Consider the following 15,826-nt stretch of genomic DNA (forward strand, 5'->3'; position numbering starts at 1 on the left):
AGTAAAATTAAAGTTGATTCATGAAGTTATGTGAATTACCATCCATACTCTAGAACACTAGTATTTGTTTTTATTTTGTTTTGTTTTTTGCTATTTTTGTTGACAGACTCAAACTAACTCTCAGAGCTCCTTAAAGCCAATTAAATGTGTCTGTGAATGACTAGCCAAGGCTAGCAAAACACCTATCTGAAATTGAAACTCATTAGCACCAGAGTTCTTATAGCCAGACTAATAAGCTCTAGGCTGTCATAAACACTGAATATAATTTTAAAACAAAAAAGAAAATTAAACCTATATGACTCTAAAATATACTCAAATGTAAGGGAGTACACCATGTCCAAAGCAATAAGAAAAGAGGTCATCTTCTTCACCCCACCATTCAGAGGTGGGTAAGATTAATAATTGACATTCCATACACAAAAGTCAGTGTGATGTAGGTCGGACTATTGCCTTTGGAGTTGGATAGGCATGGGACTGAGTCAGATCTGTTCTCTCTGTTTGACCATAAATAAGTTACATAACCTTTCCTACAAACCAAAATTTAACTTTGTTAAATTTGAAAGATCTTATTGACTTTATTTAATGATACACAAATCAGGCAGTGTCCAATCTAGCAGATAGAAAGAAGCTCTAAGGATCCACACACATGCACAAAAACCTTTTATAGGCAGAAGCAAGCAGGGACAAGGAAGTTATATTAGGCCAAAAAGTGGTTGGTTATTGTAAGGTTACTTTTCCTTAGAGGATGGCAGGTGTCTACCAGGCAGATTATCTAACTAGTGCTGATCAGACGATACCTGACTGACTGGTTTAAGATTCCCTTACAACCCAAAGTGTGACTAAATAGCAGTTTAGTGACTGGGAGCTTAGTATAAACAACTCCATTTAGGGTCTGTTGTTCTGCTCTTAACTTTTCCAAGTTGCAATTTCTTCTTCTATATTATAGGAAATAAGATTGGTGACTCCCTTGTGGGTTCTTAATAGAATTATATAAGGTATGTGAATTTTAACTTCGTGCCTAAAACATAGTACACACATAGTCAATGTCTATTCATATTTTTATAGCTTATCCAGTACATACTAAGATTAAGATGGTTCTCACCATGATATAAATGTCCAAATTTTATATTAGCTAGGTGCGTATATCTTTGATATAAGCCTTACAAAAATACAGATTTCTTAGTTCTTAAAGAGATCTTAGAGAAAAAAATTTAGTCAGTCATGCAGGACTTCAGTGGAATAAACTCTTGGAATTTAAAGACAATTCTTTTTTTAAAAAAAATATTTTATTTATTTATTTGACAGACAGAGATTACAAGTAGGCAGAGAGGCAGGCAGAGAGAGAGGAGGAAGCAGGCTCCCTGCCGAGGGAGCCCGGTGCAGGGCCCAATCGCAGGACCCTAGGATCATGACCTGAGCAGAAGGCAGAGGCTTTAACCCACTGAGGCACCCAGGTACCCCTAAAGGCAATTCTAATCTAGGCATCCTAAATGAAGATTCATGTTAAAAACAAAAAACAAAAAACACTGGAAGAACATGGGAACTCACTATGCATTCTATATAAGTTAGCTTAGACTGCTGTGACAAAATAACATAGATCAGGTAACTGAAATAACACTTACTTCTCAAATTCTAAAGGCTGGGAAGTCCAAGATCAAGGTGCTGGCAGATTCAGTTCCTGGTGAGGACCCTCTTCCTGGCTTATAGATGGCCACCTTCTTGCTGTATCTTTACATGTCAGAAAGAGAGCTATGGGGTACCTGGGTGGCTCAATGGGTTGGGCCTCTGCGGTTGGCTCAGGTCATGATCCTGGGGTCCTGGGATAGAGTCCCACATTGGGCTTTCTGCTCAGCAGGGAGCCTGCTTCCTCCTCTCTCTCTCTCTCTGCCTGCCTCTCTGCCTTCTTGTGATCTCTCTCTGTCAAATAAATAAATAAATTCTTAAAAAATAAAATAAAAGAAAGAAAGAGAGCTATGGTGTCTCTCTTCTTATAAGGGTACTAATCCCGTTACGGGAGCCCATCCTCATGACTTCATCTAAATCTAATTGCCTTCCCAGAACCCTACCTCCAAAACTGCCACATTGTAGGTTAGGGTTTCAGCAAATGAATTTTGGTTAGGAGGCGGGGGATACAAACATTCAGTCTAAGCATATACCCTTATAACTTATAGTTTCTATTTAACAAGTTGTCAGGAACATTTTTTTCTTGTCAATAAATATTCTCTGAAAACAGGGAAAAAAAATCTGGAAAAAGTCTTGGTTCAAGGAGGAGGATAAAAATCTGGAAATATGTAGTCAAATTTGGTGTAGAGGTTAGGGCTGCATTTCAAATGGTTTGAGGTAATTTAACTGGTTTGAAGTTTATGATCAAGTTGCTTTCAAAAGTACAGCATTGGGAATGAAGATCAAGGGGTTCAGGGCAAAAATATCAAACAGGAAGAAGACCTGACTAGGTTAAATACAACAAACAAAGCCCAGGGTTTATGTGAACACATTTTTAGGCTAAATTTATCCCAAACACAGGTCATGGAAGTGGTAGACTTTTACCAGCAGTGGTCCATTAGGAGGTAGGAGGCCCTGGACATGCAGTGTCCCAACTAGTTTCAGGATTGGATATGTTGAAATCTCCACTTGAAGTAAGTCATCTCAGGCAGAAAGTACTTTTACTGTGAGAATGTGATTTTCCCAACTTCCAACTCCAGGAGCAAGGCACACAGGTCATGTTTTCTAGTTTGTGCTCCATATTTCTCTTCAGATCCATCACTTTCTTTTGACTGAGAAGAAAACACATATAATACTTCTTTGAGTTTTAGGAAGCAGCTGGTACTGTAAATGGCAGTCCATCACCACCCTCAGACTGAACCGACTCTGAAAAAGTGTATAATCGTTTATTTAATTTCTATTGTGGCTATGCCTATTGTCCTAAAAATATATGGTTATACACATCTGCCATTTACTTATTTCTTTTCATATTTTTGTTGCCTTGTCTTCTCATTCACAATATTTTGCTACTATATTTTCTCTAAAATTTGATATCATTTATATTTTAATATCATACAAAAGGCTTTAAAGGGAAAAAGTTGAAAGATTCATATTTTACTGTGAGTGTACCTGAGAGGAAAGAGAATAAATATTTAAGTATCTATTACGTATATAATTTATGAGATCTTTTTGAGCAAGAGATATTACTTTATAGGTCCTGGTTTGTAGATTTATAAATTTCTTACTTTCTAGATATAGAAAAGCCTATTCTTACAGACAGTTTTATGAGAATAAGAAATACATAATGTCATAAATTGGAAAGAATTCAATAATGACTGTAATAAGCACCTGTTTTACCTACAGCAGCATTGGGAAAAAGAAAATGACTGAAAAAATAAAAGACATAGTCTTTGGTTTTGACCCCCAAATCTCATCTTTCATTTCAGAAATGCCCTGCAACTATTTCCAAATTGAATTTCCTTTTGGATAAATGTCAAGATTTAACAATGCATTTGATTTTTAATGTTCATTTATAAAAATAAAATGTAATTTTATCTGATATTGTCCTAAGGTTTTGCCAGCCTCTAAGTTAGATACACAATTTTAACACAACCTAGGTGCAAGGTATACAACTCGGATGAGACATATAGTTCAATATCACAGGATCCTAAGCCTCAAAGGTAAAGCATGAATGCCAAGTGATGAAGTAATTATCTGAAGAGAGAAAAATGTAGATCATGCTAACTATATTAAATTCATTGTGCTATAGATTACTGTAAGACATAAGAAAACAAAGGAAATCTTTGGTTCTTAGGCATCTTAGTCTAGCAACAAGAAAAGATAAAAAACAAGTCCACAAAGTAAAATTTCTCTGCCACTTCATGTTCCTATTTACTCTTCAGGAAATCCAGTCTTCCTCAGTTTCCTCCTAGATAATTTTGAGAGGTTCCTGGAAGTGTCAATGCTCCAAGAACTTTGTTGTCTCCATGACTACTGCATGATTTTTAGCATTTTGTCTTTCTTCTTTTGCTTCCAGAATATCCCATTTATTGCTATCCTTAAAATGTCAACTCTGCTATCAGTACCCACTAGAGACAAAACTCCATCTGCTACTGCCACAGATTCAAACATCTGCCCTGGGGCTGACCTTGGTACTAAGGTCTACACCAATTATTACTGACTGCTAATGTTGAGGACTCCACTGACTAGGACAGGAATGCTGCCAAATATGCCATCCTTGTCTCCATCCATCAGCACAAATGTCGTCTCTGATCTGTGTTCTCAAATTTTTAAGACCTCACATTATAGAAAAATATCTATGTCCCTTTTCTGTCTGTCTCTCTCTCATCCTCTCCCTCTCTCTGTTTTTCATTGTCTTTTTTTAAAACAAAATTTATTTTTTATTGTTTTAGATAATACTTCAATAATAAGAAAGCTAAAATTTTTAAATTCAAAATATTTTGGCTAGGCTTTCTACACTTCACATTTACATAATGATTCTGATTTTACCTTTCCAAGAGCAGTTGCCAGGAGGAAGGAAAGGCAACCTGTCTTAGTCTGTGGGGCTTGTACTATCTTCTCAGGCCACGTGTCCTATAGCAGAGCAAAGAATTGAAGACCAAGTGTCCCCTCCCCTCCCCTCTCCCTTGCTTCCTTTTGTTTTTACTTGAAGCATTTCTGGATAATAAATATAGAATTATATTCATATATAAAAAGCTAGATGACTACCCCAATTCAGGATTGTGTTTCATTAGAGGAGCCCTGGCCCAGGCAGGACATAAATTGCCCCTCATCTACAGGGACACTGTGACAGAAGTCAAAGTTGCATATAAAAGTCATTTGCAATCTCTGAGCAAAGGCACAGCTAGCATTGACTGTAAAATGAGGGGATTTGACCATATGGTCTCTCATGTGGCATCTAGTCAGAAAGGCTAGCTTCTAAGCACAGCTCCTTCTGGCTAGAAGAACTTGCCCTCTCTGCTAAGGTGTTTGCCGGAAGGAAAGTCTACCATACTGTGGCACCAACCTTCTGATACAAATAAGAATTATATTGAGAGTAAAGTAGATCAATAAAGTCAAAATTTTTACCATACCTGTGGGGTAAATTAATATTCAGTAGTTTAAAATGTATGTATGCTAGAAAATTGTGGCAAACTGTAGTCTTAAATAAACCAAAGACAGTCTCATGGGGAAATTAAAGTTGAGTAAGTCCAGTGAATTATTAAATTCTGAGAGCCCGTAATCTGTCTGTCCATTCTATAGTTTTTTCCAGGTCACCTGGACAAGGAAGGGTATTCCTTCTTTCATGGACACTCCAAAACACCTTTAAAAAAAAGGCAGTGAGAAATTATGATTCAAGGATCTTAAACCTTAAATTTACAGGCAAAACCTCATTTTTATGGAATATAAAACACTCTGTTTCTCCCACTTCTAATAGCTTATTAAGAAAAACCACTACTAAATCATGTACCCGCAGCATTTCCAGATAACGGGACACAACTCGCTCAGTCTTTGTCCAAGGCTGTACAAGAATGATGAGTTTCATATCTTACACTTCTGGCATTCCACTTACTCTAGGGATGGGGGAGGGGGCTCTAACTTGATACCAGGATGGTCATCCTGTTCTGCCTTGGTTATTTGGGTTGTTGCTGTCTCCTTTAAAGATAAGACTTCAAATTCTGTCTTACTGTCCAGCTTTACTATTGTTACCATATCTGTTTTAGCAGCTAAAGGTCAGAAGTAACTGTTTGGGTCTTGCAGAATATTAAGAACAACTTCTCACAGCTCTTGTGTCAGTGTTGCCCCATTTCTAATGGCCTCTTTGTACAGCTCAATAACAGCAGAAGTACCTTTACTTGCCAACAACTTTGCTTTGCAGATCCAAAATGTAGCAAATTTTTCAGCCTCAGGAATACTGGACAACGTGGTCACTATTTCATTAGAAAGTACACCCTCTTCAATGAGCTGCAAACATTCTATGAGAATGTTCTTAATTTTATTGGACAGGTTAGGTTGTGCTTTCTTTTCATCTTCTTTTTCCATACTTTTCCAGAACAAAATATTCATTTCCTTTATTATTTTTCTTCTTTTTTTAAGTTCCATAGGAGTCCATTTATAAATTTTCCCCTTAGATTTTTGCCAGTCATCCAGTTGTTTCCTTCAATCTTCTGCTGTGATCTTCTTCTTAATATTTGGATGAGTTTCGGTCCCATTTGGGACTCTACCTCTGTTTATCGTTTTCTTATCTTAGTTTTGGGAGCTGTCTCATTGAGAACATGATTCTGGGGAAGAGCATTTTTCAACTTGGCGTCCAGAGTCTGCTTTTTGTTGATAGCCGCTGCTGCATTTATTCCCATGGTTTCCATTTGTTGTTGTGTTAGGGGTATTTGGAATGATTGGATTAGAACTGCCAATTGTCAAATTAGGCCTATGGCTTATGGCTTTTGATTCTTGCAGTGTACATGAGTCCAAAGTCTAAAACAAGTTTGAGTGGATTTCTGATCTTACTCAATGTTTGGATGTCTGTTGTTATGGCCTCCCAGAAGCACACCAGGGTTTGTTCTACTTTCGGCTCAGTAACAGTGTGCAACTGTAACTTAGTTTCATTTGGTCTTTCATATTTATCTCCATTAACCTTCATGTCTTTTATGTCCTTGACCACGGGTTTCTTTGATGCTTGAGTCCTATTAAGGATCTGAAGATAGCGAGAGGGAATTATCTTTGGGTTTTTCTCCTGGTCTTGCAAGATTTGTTCCTCTGGAGAGTTGCTATGACTCTACAGGTGGAATCCAAATTTGTGTCTCTCCAACAAATTGTTTACTAGCTTTGTCTTTCAGAAAAGCACTATTCCCTGAACTTCTTTTGCTCAAGGCCTGTATAGGAGACAAACTGGTCTTGATTTGATGATAGGAGCTAGTCTTTGGTTTACCTCTTCTCTATTATTCAGGATTTGGTTCCCATTCAGAATCTAGTAAGGTTTGGGGCAAGTTCTCTTTGTTCATCTTTTTTAGAAAGCTATCAAAGGATTCATTTTCAACATGGTTATTGCCCATAGAATCTGCACATTTAGCATTTCCTTGATCTACTACTGCTGCTTTGTAGTTTTCAATTCCTGTATATTAAGTAACCCCATGGTTTTTCTATACAGTTCTCCAGTAGTGGATGATCCACCTTCATGCTAGAAGGCTTACAATTTGATTTAGAAGAAACACATCCTGAAGTCAGCCTTTTGCCCAGAAGTTTTGATGGCTCCAACATTGGCTTCTGGGATCCTGATACAGGCAGGTCTGGGCTGGAGTTTAATACTGATGGGTCTTATAGCTTTGACAGGCAAAGAAACATGATTGGTAACATCCTCTGGGTATAATAGTAGACTTAGAAGGTGGAGGATTGAGGGATCTGGGAGGCTCTGTCAGTTATTAGGTTTCCAACTGATTTCAGCTTGGGTCATGATATTGTGGTCATGGAATCAAGCCCTACATTGGAGTCCACACTCAAGCAGGGAGTCTGCTTAGGTTTCTCTCTCTCCTTCTCCCTCTGCCCTTTCCCCCAGCATACTCTCTCTCCCTCCAAACTAAATAAGTGAATCTTTCAAAAACAAACAAATAAACAAACAAAGATGGTGAAGGATTCAGACAACTACTCTTGGATTTTAGATAAGGCTTTGTGTTTTAGCACTTCTGTTTCCCCTTGGCTGCTGGGTATCCCTGGAGCTTCCTCTGCTGCTCTTCTTCCTCACCATGACCCCTCTGTGACAGTTTTTCTTCTTATATTTTTCACTTTCTTGCTTTTGTGTCTTAGGACACAGAGAAGTGCAAGTTGGAAGTCAAAAGTGATATTTACCTCTTGGACCTTAACTTAGGAGAGGAAAGATAGAAAATAAGTAAGTAGATAAATAATCATTATCTAATAAGTGAATAAAGTGGGTAATGCAATAGAAAATAAAATATGTGGTGGCTGCTCTACATATGTCAGGAAAGCCTTTTTTGAGGGTATTTAACCTGAAACGTAAAGAATAAGAAAAGTTAACCATGCAGAGCATTGAATATTCCATTTAGAGGCAAGACCAAATTTATATTCTTTAGGCAAGAGAGAGCTAAATATATTAAAGAACTAAAATGAAGCTAATTTATCATTTAATTTATATGACTAAACTCTACTTTTAATTACTTTTTTCTTAGTATTTACTTAAACATGTACATAGACCCTACCGTTTTCTTAAATGCCTTAAATAGGCCTATATTAAAGGGCTCAAGTGAAGTCCTCTCTGTAGGTCAAAATATGAAATAGTTAAAAAGACCAAGAAATCCCCAAAGCTGTGAAAACCCTAAAAATTGAATATTGGGTTAAGCTTTTTAAATAAAACTCTAAGAAACTTGAGGTTTCTGGTCCAGCAGGTAAGAAGTTTGGAGGTTGCCACTTTATTCTAACAATATGTAAAAAGCTGAACAAACTGAAAAGTTCATAACTTGTCTTAAATATGTAAGAGAGAAGTGATGTCACAAAGCAAGTCAATGCCCCCAAATTGGAGAAACCAAAAGGCAAATACAAAGAATCGCATCTTACTAGAGCAGAAACCCATGAGCAGAAATCACAGGGAAGGGAATCCTGAATAAATGATGAATTACTGAAGGCTCTGGGTGAGTAAGTCTGAGGGGTAAAACGTCAGGGGACTCAGAGTCGTAGGAGGAGACCCATACTTTTTCAAGTTTCACCTCCTGGAGCTCTACCAGGTTAGTTGGGTGAATATCAGAGAAAAATCCCTGCCTGCTCACTGCCAGGGGAGGGGGAAAGGAACCATTTTGGAATATACTACAGCATTCTCTTCTTTTTAATAATGTCTGCCCCAGGAGAAACTATTTAAGCAAAGCTTAAGCTGCTGTTTTTTATTAGACTTTCAATGACCTAAAGGAAGGCGTGTCTGGTTGGCTCAGTCAGAAGAGTCTGTGACTCTTGATCTCAGGGTGGTGAGTTCAAGCCTCACGTTGTGTGTAGAGATTACTTAAATAAATAAATATATTTTAAAAATGACCTGAGGGAAGAGAAATCCCCAATTCTGGTCCATTCCAGTCATCCTATACCACCTAAAGTGTTAAACACACACACACAGACACACACACACACACACACACACACACATACACACACACAAAACACCAAAAACAAAAACAAAAAAACAGGAAGCACTTGTGAAGCTCAAAGTCCAGAAGTACACTCTAATTAAAAGACTGAGACTTAAACATAGACCCCCCGCCCCGCCACCAACACCCTACCACCACCTTACTAAAGGCCTATTTACTGTTGTTCCGTTATTGTAGCACAATCCAACATTACTGAATTGAAGACTTCAACACACCTCTAACAGAAATGGATAGATTCAGCAGGAAGAAAGTCAGTAAGGCATAACTGAACTCAACACCATCATGAATCAACTGGTTATAATGGACATCTATAGACAAGTTGATCCAACACTGGCAGAATATACATTCTTCTCAAGTTCACAGGAAGCAATCCCCAAGATAGAACACACTCTGGGCCATAAAACACATCTTAACAAATTTAAAATTATAGAAATTATGCAATGTCTGCTCTCATATCCCAAGGGAATTAAACTAGAAACCAGTAACAAAAAGTCGTCAATTTCCAAAATGCTTAGAGAAAAACAATATGGTCCTAAATTTAGCATATGTGTTGAAGAAGAAATCTCAAGAAAAAATTAAAATATTTTGAACGTAGTAACACAATTTATCAAAATTGTGGGATCCAGCAAAAAAGTAGTACCTATAAGGAAAATTACAGCATTGAGTGAATTTATTAGAAAAGAAGCAAGATCTAAAATTAATTATCTAAGCTTTCACTTTGTGAAGGAAGAATAAATTAAGCCCCAAGCAAGCAAAACAAAAGCAATAATAAAAATTGGAGCAGAGGGGCACCTGGGTGGCTCAGTGGGTTAAAGCCTCTGCCTTCAGCTCAGGTCATGATCCCAGAGTCCTGGGATCGAGCCCCGCATCGGGCTCTCTGCTCAGCAGGGGGCTTGCTTCCTCCTTTCTCTCTGCCTGCCTCTCTGCCAACTTGTGATTTCTGTCTGTCAAATAAATAAATAAAATCTTAAAAAAAAATTTGGAGCAGAGATCAATGAAACTGAAATAACAGGTACAGGAGTAAATAAACTATGTACATCCAGGGAATGGAATATTATTCAGTGATAAAAAGAAATGTGCTGTTAAGCCATGAAGGAATCTTAAATGTATATTACTAAGTGAAAAAGACCAATGTGAAAAGGCTACAGACTGCATGATTCTAACCATTTGACATTCTAGAAAAGGCAAGACTCTGGAGGCAGTAAAAAGAACAGCAGTTGTCATGGGTTAGCTGGGGAGATAGGGTTGAATGAGTAGAGAGCAGAATATTTTTAGGGCAGCAAAAGTATTCTGTATGTTCCTGTAATAGGGGATACATGCCCTTTACATTTGTCTAAACCATAGAAGGTAAACACCAAGGGTGAACCCTAATGTGAACTATGGATTTCAGGTGATAGCAGTGTTCAAATGTAGGCTCTTCAATTTTAACAAATGTTAAGAACTGAAGATGTTGATGATGGGGGTGGCAGTGCATGTATAGGGCTAGGATATATGGGAGAACTTTGTACCTCTGCTCCATTTTGCTGTGAACCTAAAAGCAACTCTAAAAAATAAAGTCTATTGAATTAAAAAAAAAAAAAGGACTGTAAGCACTTATGTTTACTAGACATTAAACTAATTTAAGGTATCAAGATCAATGTATGACAACAAACCTGAAAAACATATTAATGAAGGAAATAGTCACACAAGCCCACATGTTGTATGATCCCATTTATATGAAATATTTAGAATTAGGTAGTTGATGGAGACAGAAAGTAAATTAGTAGTTCCCAGGGGCTGGTGACAGGGGGAAGCAAGACATGACTGTTAATGGATCTTTCTTTCATAATTAAAATTTTCTAAAATCAGATACTGTTTATGCACCTAAAATCAGATACAGATAATGGTTGCATAGTTATATGAATATACTTAAAAATACTGAAATGTACATTTTTATTTTTTTTAAAGATTTTATTTATTTATTTGACAGACAGAAATCACAAGTAAGCAGAGAGGCAGGCAGAGAGAGCAGGGGAAGCAAGCTCCCTGCTCAGCAGAGAGCCTATGGGGGCTCGATCCCAGGACTCGGGGATCACGACCTGAGCCGAAGGCAGAGGCTTTAACCCACTGAGCCACCCAGGTGCCCTGAAATGTACATCTTTAAGGGATGAATTTTTATGGTGCAAATGTAAATTATATCTCAATAAACTTGTTATTTTAAAAAATTAATAAAATATAAATATCTTCAAACATTAAAATGTTGTTTTACAAGTGCATAAAATCAAATAGTAATAGAGTTACAAACTTTTCAGATAATACAATGGAATTTTCAAAAGTCACTCAAAAGAAGTCAGATTTTTTAGAAGAATTAAAGAGCAAAGAAGAATGTATGAAACTCATTATAATGTTTATTTTATAGATAAATAATAAAAAATAAGTAAAAAACAAGGACTTTTTCCAAGGTAACAAGAAGAGTGAGTGCCAATGCTGGTACCTGAATTCAGGCCAATTATAGCCAATGTCAAAAATATTGTTTTGCTCTTGAAGTTTTCTTAAAATTCTTGGGCCTTAGCAAATAAATTTCTCCTGCATATTAAATGATATTTCTAGGACAAAAAAAATCTATAAGGTGATAAAGAATTCATACTTTAAAAATATTTATACTTCTAACATTTTTCCTTCAGGGCAGAAGAAAGGGAAAATGCATATTAAATACACCAGATAGTCAAAATTTCAAAAACATCCAAAAAAGGACTAATGAAAATACAAACAAATAGTATTCTAACCTTTGTGACCAAAGATTTGAAACTGCTCCTATGAAACATTTGTTTGCGTACATGGCATTAAAGCTGTTTTATTTATTTTTGGGTACCTAATTCAGAAACATCTCTTTTGTTGGTAACTATTTAATATGAAAAATAACTTTTGGTATGAAAATAGGCCATTCATCAGGTCTGTCACTATTAAATGAAGGCAAGTCAATCTCCCTGGAAAAAAATTCCAACTTACAAAAAAAAAAAAAAAAAGTTTCGTCAATTGTTATTAAAATATATAGATTTGACTTGTTTGATTTATTCATTCATTCTAAATGGACCTCTAGCTTATATTCTGTGTCAGGTACTTTAGTGAGTTTTAAGATTGTGATGTAAGATATATTTAAATGTCTTCCTGGTATAGTTGAAGAAACAAGCAAGTAAATAAAACTTTGAAATACTTATGATAATTTTAAAGTTGATATAAGCATACAGTATAGAGAAGGGACACCTAAGTCTATTGAGTGGGTAGATGAGTGGCAGTGTTGCAATTCAATTTTTCAATTAAAAAGTCAAGAATTTTTTATTTTTTCAAAATAAAAAATCTATGACAATTATTGAAGCTGCAACTCTTCCTGTTTTCGAGTAAAAAGTAATCCCCAGTACATGAAAAGTTGCTCACCACGACTCATCATCAGGGAAATGCAAATCAGAACCAAACGAGATATTAAGTCACACCTGTTGAAATGACTACCTTTAAAAAGACAAGAAATAACAAGTGTTGGCAAGAATGTGGAAGAGAGGGAATACTTGTGCTGCGCTATTGATGGGAAAGCAAACTGGTGCTGCCACTATGAAAAACAGTATGGAGGTTCCTTAAAAAATAAAAAACAGGACTATCATATGACCCAGCAATTCCACTTCTGGGTACTTATCCAAAGGAAATGAAAACACTATCAAAAAGATATCTCCACCCCTGCCATGTTCATAGCAGGACTATTTACAATATTCAAGTTATGGAAACAACCTAAATGTCCATTGATGGATGGACATGTAAAAAATACGAAATGTTTATAAATAGAAATATATATAATAGAATTAGAAATACAGGAATATCATAAAAATAGAAGGAAATCCTGCCAGTTCTAACATGAATGGATTTTGAGGGCATTATACTAAGTGAAATAAGTCAGACAGAGAAAGACAAATATTGTATGACCCCTTTAGGAAACTAAAAACAAACAAAACAGAATCAGATACAGAGAACAGATTGGTGGTTGCTGGGAGTTCATGTTGGAGGATGGGCAAAATGTGTAAAGGTGGTCAAAAGGTACAAACTTCCACTTACAAGTAAGTCCTGTGGATGTATTGTACAGTATGGTGACTAAAAGAAAAAAAAAATCAGCAATCCCCAGCTACAACCTAACTTCTGTGCTTACCAAAAAAGAAATCAGTGTAGTTTCAGACAAATAAGAGCACAAAATTATACATAAGTCTTATGAATCTCATTATCCCCCAAACAGATCATGTAGCATATGCAAAACATGGCATTTAAGAGTTTGGGATTCATTTGAGGATTTATATTATAGTACTTTTCAATTCATATACCGATTAATACTTTTGAGGAAGTTAAGCATATATGAACCTTCTATTATAAGACAAAAAAAAAAAAGATAAATAGGGGTGCCTGGATGGCTCAGTCCATTAGGTGTCCAACTCTTGATTTTGGCTCAGGTCATGATATCAGGGTCATGGGATCCAGCCTGAAGTTTAGCTCAACCCAGGGTGTAGAGCCTGCTTAAGATTCTCTCTCTCCCTCTCCCCTACCCCACCCCTCGCTCTGCATGTGCTCTCTCTCTCTCTCTTTCTCTCTGAAAGAAAAGAGAAAAAGAAAGAAGAGAAGAGAAGAGAAGAGAAGAGAAGAGAAGAGAACAGTGAATTACTAACCGGAAAACAACGATACTAATCTGACTGGGAAAAATCTTTTGTAATGAAAATATGATTAAATACTTTGCCTGGAAGCAAATTTATGTAATTCATAGACAAAATCAATTCAAAAGAAAATATACAATGTACATAATTTATTTAGAGGAACATTTAACAGTATCTTAGGTAAAATGCTTCTGTGTTTTAAGTTAGTATTACACAGACAAAAAAACATGATATTCTGAAGATAATTCCAATATTGGGGGCTAAAAGGTTAAATAAGTAATAGATGTCTTTTAACTTCAAAAATGAATGATTATGGACATTGGGGAAGGTATGTGCTGTGGTGAGTGCTGTGAAGTGTGTAAACCTGGTGATTCACAGACCTGTACCCCTGGGGCTAATAATACATTGTATGTTAGTAAAATAAATAAATAAATAAAAAGAATGAACATATCACAGGAATTAATAATTTTATTTTTATAACTATTCTTTATTTACCTAAACACTACACAGAATGATGCTATCAATATTTACAAATCAAAATTTTTATGGGTTGTTAACCCATAAAACAAAATTTATTGTGTTTATTAGCTATAGAATTCATCTCATAAATATTATCATAAATGTATTAAATTTTTAAATACCAATAAATATGAAGGAACAAAATTCTGATAAAACTGTACATATAGTAAAAACTATGTTGATTGGCTGATGTCAGCCCTTTTTACATAATTTGAAGAAAAACTGTGTTGATAGCCCACAGGAAAATCTGGTCTAAAAACGTTTAACTCAGTTATAATTTCCCAAGACTGTCTCTCAAACAGTGTGTGCTAAGATTTCTAAGTCCTAGTCATTATGGAAAAGCTTGCCAAACTTTTTCTCTACATGTGTGCACTTCAAAATAATTTCATAAAAATACATAAATTAAGGAAGCATTAAGTGTCTTTTTTTCCATTTGTATGTATGTCTCCATTTCCCTCTCTTCACTTAAACCTAAATATACTTATCTTATTGAAGGGGCACAAAACAGATCTCGCCAAAATATGCTGCTTTGGCATAATGATTATTTTTGAGTTTAAAGCAATTGAGACCCACCCAGCAGATTCAGGGAAAGCTCTTTGCCATCCCACAACTGCCTTAAAGGATTTAGACAGAGGACCTTCTCCAGGAAGAGAGCTAACATCATACATAGATACCTACATTAGGATATGATCTAGATGTAGCAAGCAGATATGATCTAGACATAGCAGGAAACTAGCAAGGCCATTTTGATCCAAGTCCTTTCTGTCTCATGTCTTCTGGGTGGCCCAGCAAACATTTGGATACTAAATATTTATACTGTTTCATTCTTTCTGAGAATTGCATTTCTGTCTTTTGAAGACCCAGACTCTTACCTCCTTCTCTTTAGTTCAGAAGGACATATATACCTCATTCTGCCTGTCTTTAGAATTTCCATGTCTCTGTGGATTCCCATATGCTATTAAATTTTATTTTCTCCTGTTAATATGTCTCCTGTCACTTTGAGTCTTAGTCCAGCTAGAAGGACCTTGAAGGGGATAGGAATTCTTGCTCTCTGACAATTATATAAACAGACCATACTAAATATTCTTACTTCTGTAAGCTTTCTAGTTTTGAGTTTTATATGAGTCATTTCAATGTTCCAAATGTTTTATTTTATTTTTTTATTATGTTCAGTTAGCCACTGTATAGTAAATAATTAATTCCTCGATGCAGTGTTCAATGATTTATTAGTTATATGTAACACCCAGTGCTCATTACAGCACATGCCCTCCTTAATACACATCACCCTGTTAACCCCTTCCCCCACCTTCTTCCCCTCTGAAACCCTCAGATTTTTTCTTAAGGTCCATAGTTTCTCATGGTTCATCTCCCTCTCTGATTTCTCCCTTCGCTTATGGTCCTCCATGCTATTGCTTATCTTCCACATATGAGTGAAACCATATGATAATTGTCTTTCTCTGTTTGTCTTACACTTCACTTAACATAATCCCCTCCAGTTCCATCCATGTCAATGCAAATGGT

At 36.1% G+C, this 15,826-nt stretch overlaps 1 pseudogene; it reads right to left on the reverse strand.

Moving 5' to 3' along the window:
• Positions 1–5,329: 5,329 nt before the first annotated feature.
• LOC116866515 lies at positions 5,330–6,338 on the reverse strand (annotated as a pseudogene).
• Positions 6,339–15,826: the final 9,488 nt, after the last annotated feature.

Source organism: Lontra canadensis, unplaced genomic scaffold, assembly GCF_010015895.1.
Source record: "Lontra canadensis isolate GAN:19392208 unplaced genomic scaffold, GSC_riverotter_1.0 scaffold10, whole genome shotgun sequence".
Lineage (NCBI taxonomy): Eukaryota > Metazoa > Chordata > Mammalia > Carnivora > Mustelidae > Lontra > Lontra canadensis.